Source organism: Sciurus carolinensis, chromosome 16 (assembly GCF_902686445.1).
Source record: "Sciurus carolinensis chromosome 16, mSciCar1.2, whole genome shotgun sequence".
In the NCBI taxonomy this organism is placed as follows: Eukaryota; Metazoa; Chordata; class Mammalia; order Rodentia; family Sciuridae; genus Sciurus; species Sciurus carolinensis.
The window spans coordinates 50,462,535-50,472,877 of record NC_062228.1 but is presented as its reverse complement, the minus strand read 5'-3'; the positions used below and the strand labels follow the sequence as shown (position 1 = coordinate 50,472,877).

The window sequence follows — 10,343 nt, the reverse complement described above, 5'->3', positions numbered from 1 at the left end:
CTGGAGTTAAGTTCTTCCCCAAAATATCCACACTCCTCAGGTAACTCCACTTCAAGTGCTATGAATTCACCCTGGATCCCCACTACCTATGACTCTGTCTAGAGATCCTCCTCCTCCTCCTCCCCCTCCTCCTCCCCCTCCTCCTCCCCCTCCTCCTCCTCCTCCCCTTCCTCCTCCCCCCTGTTTATGAGTGTTGAAATCTCAGCATGGTACATGTTGGGGCATGTAGTTGGGAGGTGAGGTGAACAATTATGTAAACAAGAGCAAAGGTCATCCTTCCATCCCCAGAGTATAAAGTCAAAGCACCCAGCCATCAGCACCTCCTGGTTACTCCAACTGCTACCAAGCTGGAATCAGAGTTACTTCTGGTGGCTTTGCTGGCCTTCCTGAGTACAATGGCATTGAAGTCTCTCTGGCAGCAGAGGAGTCTCTGGAGAAAGATGCCTCCAGGACCCACCCCACTGCCCTTCATTGGGAATTACCTGCAGCTGCACACAAACCAGATGCATGACTGCCTCATAAAGGTGCCACCACTCAAGGAGATGGGTGGAATGGGGTGGGCAGGGGGTTTCCCATTTTCACTTGGACTCTGAGGCATAGGATTGACCATGATGAGTCAGAATCTTAGACCAGGGAACATGTAAGGTACAGCAGCCAGTTCTAGTCAGGAAAGACCGACCAGACCTTGAGATTCCAGCCATTTGACTGTCAGAGCTTGGGAAAATGCATCCCAACCCCTGACATGAGGGAACTGGAATAATTCAGAAAATGAGTCCCAACCACTCCTGCCTACTCCCATCAGATGAGCAAGCACTATGGCCCCATGTTCACCATTCACTTGGGGACTCGCCAGGTTGCGGTATTGTGTGGATACAATGCAGTAAAGGAGGCACTGGTGGATCAGGCTGAGGAGTTCAGTGGGAGAGGCCAGCAGGCCACCTTTGACCACCTCTTCAAAGGCTCTGATAAAGGGAACAGGACTTTGGGGAAGCTGATGAGGTATACACAGTGGCCTGAGAGGTCCCTGCTTTCCCATGTCACTTAAGGCTATGGGAGTACTTTGATCTTCTCTCCTCATCACTATCCACTTTTGCTCCTCCCTGTGTTGACATCTGGGCTGTCTTAACCCTTCTGTGTCTCTTTCCCTCTGCCTCTTTTCCCTCTCATTAGATGTCACTTTTTTCCATAAATAATCCATCTCTTAGGACCACATGAGACCTCATTTGAATCCTGCTCCTCAAACTTTATCTGATATTTTTATGTATTTTTTGTCTTTAATTTCTGGGTTTCCCCATGAGTCTTTCTCTCTTCTTCTTCCTCCCTTTCTTCATCCTCTCTAAGAATCTTAAAAGATATCTGTCTCAACAGCCCCAGGCAATAGACTTTTCCTCACCAGACACTCTCCCATTCTCTCTCCCTACTTTTCTCTACACTCAAAGTCAGTCTAGAACATATTTCAATATTTGTATCCACCTCCAGGTCTCCATAGCTGCATTTCCCCATTTCTCTGCCCCTCTGTGACTTCCAACCTTCCTTCCTTCCTTCCCTTCATGGAGTTTTTCTGTAGCCCTTTCTCTGCACATGTCTATCTTGCCTCTCTGAGTTCTCTCCTGTCTTCTTTCAATTTCTTGTCCTCTTCTGAATGTGTGTGATGCAGACTCTGGGTTTGTAAGTCTTATATTCTCTCACACTCACTCTGAATCCATCTTTGTCCCACTGCCTGCCTCTCAGGAGCCCCCTCAGGGGTGGGTTGTGGCCTATCCAGCTTTTCTCTGTCCTCTGTCTTCCCCTGGGCTCACCTCCCCAGGTGTGGCGTTCAGCACCTGGGAGAGGGCCAAATCACTCAGACACTTCTGCATTGCCATGTTATGGGATTTTGGTGAGCAAGCAGGGAATTGAGGAGTGAATAAGGGAGGAGGCAGCCTTCCTCATCAAAGCCCTGAAGGGCACACAGGGTGAGTGGGGAATACCAGAGTGCTCAGGAAGGAGAAGACAAACACCAAAGGCAAAGAATCTTCTTATTGTGCTGCTGAACTGGGATAAAGTTGGGGAAGGTGCCTGTGCTCCCAGCTCTTGGGTCTGATGTTGGGAGTTTGTCCCATCACTGAAGTACCCTCCCTGAATTATCAGACTGGCTTCACACCATCCAGTTGACCCTCCCAATCCCACTCTCTCCCCTACCCTGCCCCACCTCTCAGGCAACTTCATTGATCCTACGTTTTATCTAAGAAAAACAGTTGCCAACATCATTAGCTCTGCTGTCTCTGGGAACTGCTTTGACTATGAGGAGAGAGTTCCTGTCAATCCTGCAGAGGATGACCCAAATCATGAATTTTGCAAACTCCTCCATGGGGCAGGTGACCTATTCTAGTTTTGCCCTGTCAGGACCATACCACAACTTCCTAACTGCACCCCAATGTGGTGACAAGTACCCTAGAATCGGACCATTTCCAAAAAAAGATTTCCTCAAAACCAGCTACCACTCCTGGACAACTGAACACTTGCACCAGAACTCAGGACAAGTGTCTACTCCCCAGTCTCCAAAGACACCTGAATACGCAACAGATGCACCCAAATCAGAGCTTGCACCAAGAGCAATGCCCTCCACTCAGCTCTCTCTCCTGGCCAGGTGTTCCCACGCCAACCTATCTTAATCTCTACTGGATGCTACTCACCTAGTCTTCCTGAATGTCTTAACACCTGAACAAGTGACCACCTCAATCTCCTCATGAACATATGAATACTTGGTGCTTCCAAATGCAGGACAACAAAATCATTTGACCTCTATGCACCTGTCCCAAACAAGCTTACTTGAAGATCTAGGCAAGCATTCCCACTCAATCCCCTCAAATACATGCACAAATGCACAGGCACTCCAACCAAGATAAGCAAAGAAATAATTTTGTGAACATGTTGTTACCAAACACCCAATAAGTATGCTCCAACCTGGACTACTTACATACCTTGTGGAGGTGCACCTTATGGAGCCCACTAGAACACCTAAACACCTGAACATGTATACTCCACAGGAACACCCAGGACAGGTTCAATCCCACCCGACAGGCCCAACACATGGTGTTTTGAACATCTTGAATAAACACATGGGTGCTCAAATCCATCCTACCTAAATTCTTGGACAACGAACCTCTCACCCTTAAGCTCTCATAGAAAATTACATAAATGTCCCCATCCAGCCTCACCCTTGAACAGGGGCCCTGATCCCAGTGTATCCTAACATAGATCCCACTCCCACTGGACCCTGCCTGTGGGCAGTTGTTACTCCCTTGCATGCCCTCTTTCCATCTCCAGCTCTTGGACATGTTCTACTCAGTGATGAATCACCTGCCAAGAGCACAGAAACAGGTCTTTAAGGACATTCAGGGACTTGAGGACTTCACAGCCAAGAAGGTGGAGCAGAACCAGTGCACCCTGGATCCCAACTCCCTGCGGGACTTCAGGGACTTCATCAACTCCTTTCTCATCCGAATGCAGGAGGTGCAACCAGCAGCCAGGGTGGGGAGGTGCAAAGTCAGGTAGAAGGAAATTAGGCTGTGGAAAGAAGGAGAACACAATTCACAGTGAGATTAAACATCAATATTCTGTTTTCTGAACCCTTACAAGACAGGACATAGGTGAACAAATCATAATAGCAATCATCTCTACAGCACTACTGTGTTCAGGAACTATCATGTGTTTTACTATATTTACCTACTTAGCACCCACAACAGCTCTTGAACAAGGCTGATTATGACCCCAATTTTACAAATGGGGAAACTTCAGCCCAGAAAATATAAGTGGTCACACAGCATGCAAGCAGTGGACCCTAGCTCAAACCAGTGACTCTCTAACTCTAAAGCAGGTACTTTTAGCCCCTGTGTTAACTTTTCTTTCCTCAGTTATTGGATATATCTGGGAGACCAGACTTTACTATGGGATATTGGAGGTCCCCATAGCAAATTCATGTCTGTCTCCTATCTGTGCAGTGAGGAGATGGGGCTTCTTAGAATCTGAAGTGCAAAGGATCAAGGAAGTGGATTCTTCTACAGGAAGCTACCACACATTTCAGGGAGGTAATGGGATGCTGTCATTAGAATTCTTTGAGTCTTAGGAAATGTGCCTCCCTCTCATTCACTCCATTTTGATATCTCTATCTTTCTCACACACTCTCTCTATCCCTATCTTTCTAAACCCTCCTGCCACTGAAGAAGTGATAACTAAGCTGACAATGAACACACAGATAGACATTGAGGGAAAGCACAGAAGGGAGTGTCAGAGCCAATAGAAGCAGCTGGACAAAGGCCTAGAAAGTGCAGAGTCCCTGGCAGATCCAGGTCCCCTCTTTCCACCCCAGCTCTGGACCTAGGAGTGGTAGGCCAAGGAAAGAGCCAGGAGTTTCCCCAAGGAGTCGATAAATGGATTCAGATTTGGATCTCTTTCTCTCTGCGGGAAAAGAATAACCCCAACATGAACAATCTGGTGATGACCACATTAAGCCTCTTCTTTGTGGGTGCAGACAACACCAGCAGGGCCCTGAACTACGGCTTGCTGATGCTCATAAAGTACCCAGCGGTGGAGGGTAAGGCTGGATGAAAATGACGTGGAGGTCGTAGATCCTCCAGACCCTTCTGGTACTGCTACAATGACCCCACTTCTCCCAGGTGCCTGGACCCTCAGACACATCTTACTATGCACACAGTAAGCCAGGTGGTATCTCACTACCTGTGACAATGTTGGAACTGTCTAAACTGATCGGTAAAGGATGTGACCATTGCTGAGGTCTCATCATGCCAAATGCACACCTCCCTTGAGACCATCCCTTCTGAATCCCTCTGATTCTGACATGAACAGGTAACAAGGCATGGGCCAAAACGCCTATGACGGATATTGCTTTTGCACAGTGTATCTGTAGGTCACAGGTGCATGACATGCATCCAGTTTTACATATTTGAAGTAACATCCCTGCGCTAAGGACCCTGGATATTAAACACATTCTACCTTCTTTCCCAGTCAAGGTCCATGAAGAGATCCGCCAGGGACCAGCCTGGATCAGCAGGAACCAGCAGCCCAGGTTTGAGGACCGGAACAAGATGCCCTACACAGAGGCCGTGATTCACGAGATCCAAAGATCTGGAAATTTTAGCCCCGTGGTGTGCCTCGCAGGGTGACCAAGGACACCACATTTCAAGACTTCCTCATTCCAAAGGTGCAGGTCTGCCCCCAGACCTAGGGAAACCTCCAACCTTCTACCTGAGAGCCCAGAACCCCTTCCCCAATTCATTTCTCAAAGAGTTCCTCAAATACCATATCTCTCAGCCTTCCACTCCACTGCTCCTACCCCCCATGTCTCCTTCAGACCTTAGACCTTAGGGTGTTCTAGCCCATGTTCTCAAGTTTCCTGTCTCAAGGTACATAAACCTCCATTTCCCTGAAGCTCCTACCCTGAGAGACAAAGGACACCTTGGCTCCAACCTCCCTGAACTTTGGAACCTAGAGATATCAAACCCATGACCCCAAAGCTCCTCCCTCACAGAACCCCAACTCCCTCACCTCCATTTCCCTTCACCTCCTCACTCTAATTCCCCTGCTAAGGCTTCTGTGCCCTCAGCACACTCATCCCTGAACCCTCTTATAAAATCCCCCTTCCTCCCCCTGCCAAGGACACAGACGTGTTCCCTATGCTGGGCTCCCTGCTGAATGACCCCAAGTTCTTCTCCACACCTGAAGATTTCAACCCCCAGCACTTCCTGGATGACAAGGGGCAGTTGAAGAAGATTGATGCTGATGTGCCCTTTTCCTTGGGTAAGAGACCAGGGCGGCTCACACCCACGTGGGCCTCCCTCATCCCAGCTCCTCTCTCTGTGCAGCCTAGTGTCTTCCTCCAGCTGGGAAGTCCCTCTTTGAAACTACCCTCTAGTCCAACAGTTGTACTCCCCAGAACTCCCCAGCACCAAGCATCTGCACCAAGACCAGAGGGAAGGGATCACCTAGTCCCTTTGTGAGATGGGAAAATAAAGACTCAGTGAGTCAGAGGACTTTCCAAGAACACACCACAAAATCGTCAGTCTCTTCAAAGAGATGACAGTACTGCAGTCATCTCTGAGAAAGTGTTTGTGGGGAAAGAGCAACTAAGCCTCCCATTGCTGCAGGCTGGCATAGACCACCCCATTTCATGCACAAGGGAAACTGAGTTTCAGAGAGGAGAGTAACCTTCCCTTAGTCTCTCAGGCCACAGTATGGCTGTCTTTCCTCCCTGCAGAGTGCAGCAGGGCTCTGGTGCTAGGGCAAGTCTACAGTGAGAGCCGGCTTCACCTCTAACCCTCCCACCTCTCCTGTCCTCCCCAGGAAAGCGGAGCTGCTTGGGAGAAGGCCTGGCTAGAATGGAGCTCTTTCTCCTATTCACCACCATCATGCAGAACTGCTTGAAGTCCCCACAGCCGCCCCAGGACATAGATGTGAAAAAAATCCCTGAGGTTTTCAAGGCTTTTACCAGACAGCACCCTGAGTTTCCTGCCCGCCGAGCCATGCCTCTGCCCTGGCGTGGCGAGGGGGTAGGGTGGTGCTTAGGGGAGGAGCCAGGGGTGGGGCCAACGGGGGGGGCGGGGTTAAGAGACTGGAGGCGGGAAAGAAGAGGATGCATGGATGGAGAAAAGGAGAACAGACTACTCCCCTTGCTGGAGATAAATCCTTCACAGCTGGGATGAGAAGAGGAACCCTACACTGCGCTGTGAACAAAACCAATAAAAATAACAGCTGTGCTTCATTAAGCAAGAAAACTACGTCACTTCCACAACGTCCTTGTGAATGATCACGGCACCATGCTGAGGGGTCTCTGCTCTTTCTCGTTTTACACATGGCACAGCTGAGTTGAGGAAGCATCACTGCCTGAGGGCTTGCAGAACAGAGTGCCCAGCGAGTACCTGGACACAGGTCTATGCCTCAGGTCCCTGGGCTGATTCTAAAATGACCCGTTCCCCATGTAAAGCCACAAGGAATGCGTACTACATCATCACACAACAGAAGAGCCCTGTCCATGGCTTCACCTAGAACACTGCAGGCAGCTCGCCTGTCTTCACCACGAACCCACCCACCCTGTCACCTGCTGAGCGCACCTCGCACACTAGGGCATTCAATTCCTGTGCCCCACAGGGTAAGTCCTCTCTGTCTTACTCACAGTTACTAAGGAACTGGAATCAGGCCTCTAAATCGTGTTCTCAAGGAACAAAAATGCTTTCAGACAAGGCAGGAGAATATTGGATCCACACATACCCATGAGTAGATGTGTGTTCATGCACAGATGAGTGCAAATGTATGACTGCATGCTCTCCTGAAGACCTGCATGAACACACACTCTACAATGGTTTCTGAAAATGGGGCGGTCTCTGGCAGATCTGGGGTCAGCTGTAAGATTCAGCCCAGTGTTTCAGAAGCTCCAGCCTCCTCTCAGAGGAGTCACTGCAAATCCCTTCAGAAGTGGAAGGTTGCACAGTGCACAATCTGAACAGCTGTGTACATCAGCCTGGGATCTCTGTGTATGTTGAGGTAAACACACAAAACAATACTAAAATGCACATGCACACTCACACACTGTACACACACACACCAACTAACCAACACAGTTATGAAGAGAGACAAAGAACACTAAGCCATTCTAAAGACAGTGAGACCAAAATATGTTCTCCCAACACTGCAAGATTCATAACAAGCTATGATAGTCATGTGTATCAATTTCCATTATCTGTATTCTGCAACTTGGATTCCATCAATTCGCTGTTTGGTGGTCAAAGAAGCGGGGGTAAAGGTGAACCACACTGTCATGCCCTGTCATGACACAGCATGCTGCCCACTGTCTGTGCTCATATGGGCACCTAGTTATAAGGATTCCAGTCATTCTGGATTAGAGGTCCACCCTACTGCAGAAAGACCTCATTTGTTTTCCCTAGGCAACATGCTTCTCTTTGTTGCTGTTCTAATTAGTTCTAATTAGTTCTAATTAGTCATGACAGTGGAATGCATTCTGACACATCATACTTACAGGGTATAACTTCTCATTCTTCTGGTTTTACATGATGTAAAGTTACACCAGCCATGTAATCATATATGCACATAGAGTAATAATGTTCGATTCTTTCTATTGTCCTTCCTACCCCCATGCTCCCTCCCCTCCCTTCATTCCATTCTGTCTAATCCAAAGTATTTCTATTCTTCCTTTGCTGCACCCTCCCACCTCATTGTGAACTAGCATCCATATATCAGAGAAAACATTTGGCCTTTGGTTTTTTTGGGATTGGCTTATTTCGCTTAGCATGATATTCTCCAGCTCAATCCATTTACCAGCAAATGCTACGATTTTCATTTTCTTCTTGAAAGCTGAGTAATATTACATTGTGTACATGTACTACATTTTCTTTACTCATTTGTCTGTTGAAGGGCATCTAGGTTGGTTCCATAGTTTTGCTATTGTGAATTGAGCTGCTATAAACATTGCTGTGACTGCATCACTGTAGTGTGCTGATTTTCAGTCCTTTGGTACAAACTGAGGAGTAGGATAACTGGGTCAAATGGTGGTTCATTCCAAGTTTTCTAAGGAATCTCCATACTGCTTTCCAAAGTGGTTGCACCAATCTGCAGTCGCACCAACAATGTATGAGTGTACCTTTTTCCCCACATCCTCGCCAACACTTATTACAGCTTGCATTTTTGATAATTGCCATTCTAATTGGAGTGAAATAAAATGTTAGGACAGTTTTGATTTGCATTTCTCTCATTGAAAGAGATGATGAACATTTTTCATATGTTTGTTGGTTGATTGTATTTCTTCTTCTATGAAGTGTGTGTTCAGTTCCTTAACCCATTTATTAATTGGGATATTTGTATTTTTGGTATTGAGTTCTTTATATGTCTTGGAGATTAATGCTCTATCTGAAGTGCATGTGGTAAATATTTTTTCCCATTCTGTCGGCTCACTCTTCAAATTGTTGATTGTTTCCTTTGTTGAGAAGAAGCTTTGTAATTTGAATCTGTCCCACTTATTGATTCTTAATTTCACTTCTTGTGCTTTTAGGAGTCTTGTTAAGGAAGTCAGTTCCTAAGCCGACATGATGAAGATCTGGGTCTACTTTTTCTTCTATTAGATGCAGGATCTCTGTTTTAGTGCCTAAGCCTATGATCCACTTTGAGTTGATTTTTGTGCAGGTGAGAGATAGATAGGTGTTTAATTTTATTTTGTTACATATGGATTTCCAGTTTTCCCAGCACCATTTCTTGAAGAGGCTATCTTTTCTCCATTGTATGTTTTTGGCAACTTTGTCTAGTATGAGATAACCATTTTTATGTGGATTAATCTCTATATCTTCTATTTTGTACTTTTGGTCTACATGGCTATTTTAGTGCCAATACCATGCCATTTTTGTTACTATTGCTCTGTAGTATAGTTTAGGGTCTGGTAGTGTGATGCCTCCTGCTTCACTCTTCTTGCTAAGGATTGCCTTGGCTATTCTGGGTCTTATATTTTTTCCAAAATAAATTTCATGAGTGCTTTTCCTACTTCTATGAAGAATGTCACTGGGATTTTAATTGAAATTGCATTGAATGTGTATAACACTTTTGGTAGTATGACCATTTTGACAATATTAATTCTGCCTATCCAAGAGTATGGGAGATCTTTCCATCTTCTAAGGTCTTCTCTAACTTCTTTCTTTAATGTTCTGGAGTTTTCATTATAGAGGTCTTTCATCTCTTTTGTTAGATTGGTTCCCAAGTTTTTTGTTTTGTTTTGTTTTGTTTTGTTTTGTTTTGTTTTGTTTTGTTTTTGAGGCTATTGTGAATGGGTTAGTTTTCCTAATCTCTCTTGCAGTGGATTTGCCACTTGTCTATAGAAATGCATTTGACTTATGGGTATTGATTTTATATCCTGCTACTTTGCTGAATTCATTTATGAGTTCTAGATGTTTTCTGGTGGAATTTTTTGGATGTTCTAAATATTGAATCATGTCATTGGCAAATAGTGACAGTTTGAGTTCTTCTTGTCCCATTCAAATCCTTTCAATTTCTTTCATCTGTCTAATTGCTCTGGCTAGGGTGTCAAGGACAATGTTGAATAGAAGTGGTGAAAGAGGGCATCCCTGTCTTTCTCCAGTTTTCAGGGGGAATGCTTTCAACTTTCCTCCATTTAGAATGATGTTGGTCATGGGCTTAGCATAGATAGCTTTTACAATGTTGAGGTATGTTCCTATTATCCCTAATTTTTCTAGTATTTTGAACATGAAGTGGTGCTGTATTTTGTCAAGTGTTTCTTCTGCATCTATTGAGGTGATCATATGGTTCTTATCTTTAAGTCTATTGAT

At 45.9% G+C, this 10,343-nt stretch overlaps 1 pseudogene; it reads left to right on the top strand.

The window, feature by feature from the left end:
• The first annotated feature begins 206 nt into the window (after positions 1-206).
• LOC124966124 (cytochrome P450 2A3-like) lies at positions 207-6,552 on the top strand (annotated as a pseudogene).
• Positions 6,553-10,343: the final 3,791 nt, after the last annotated feature.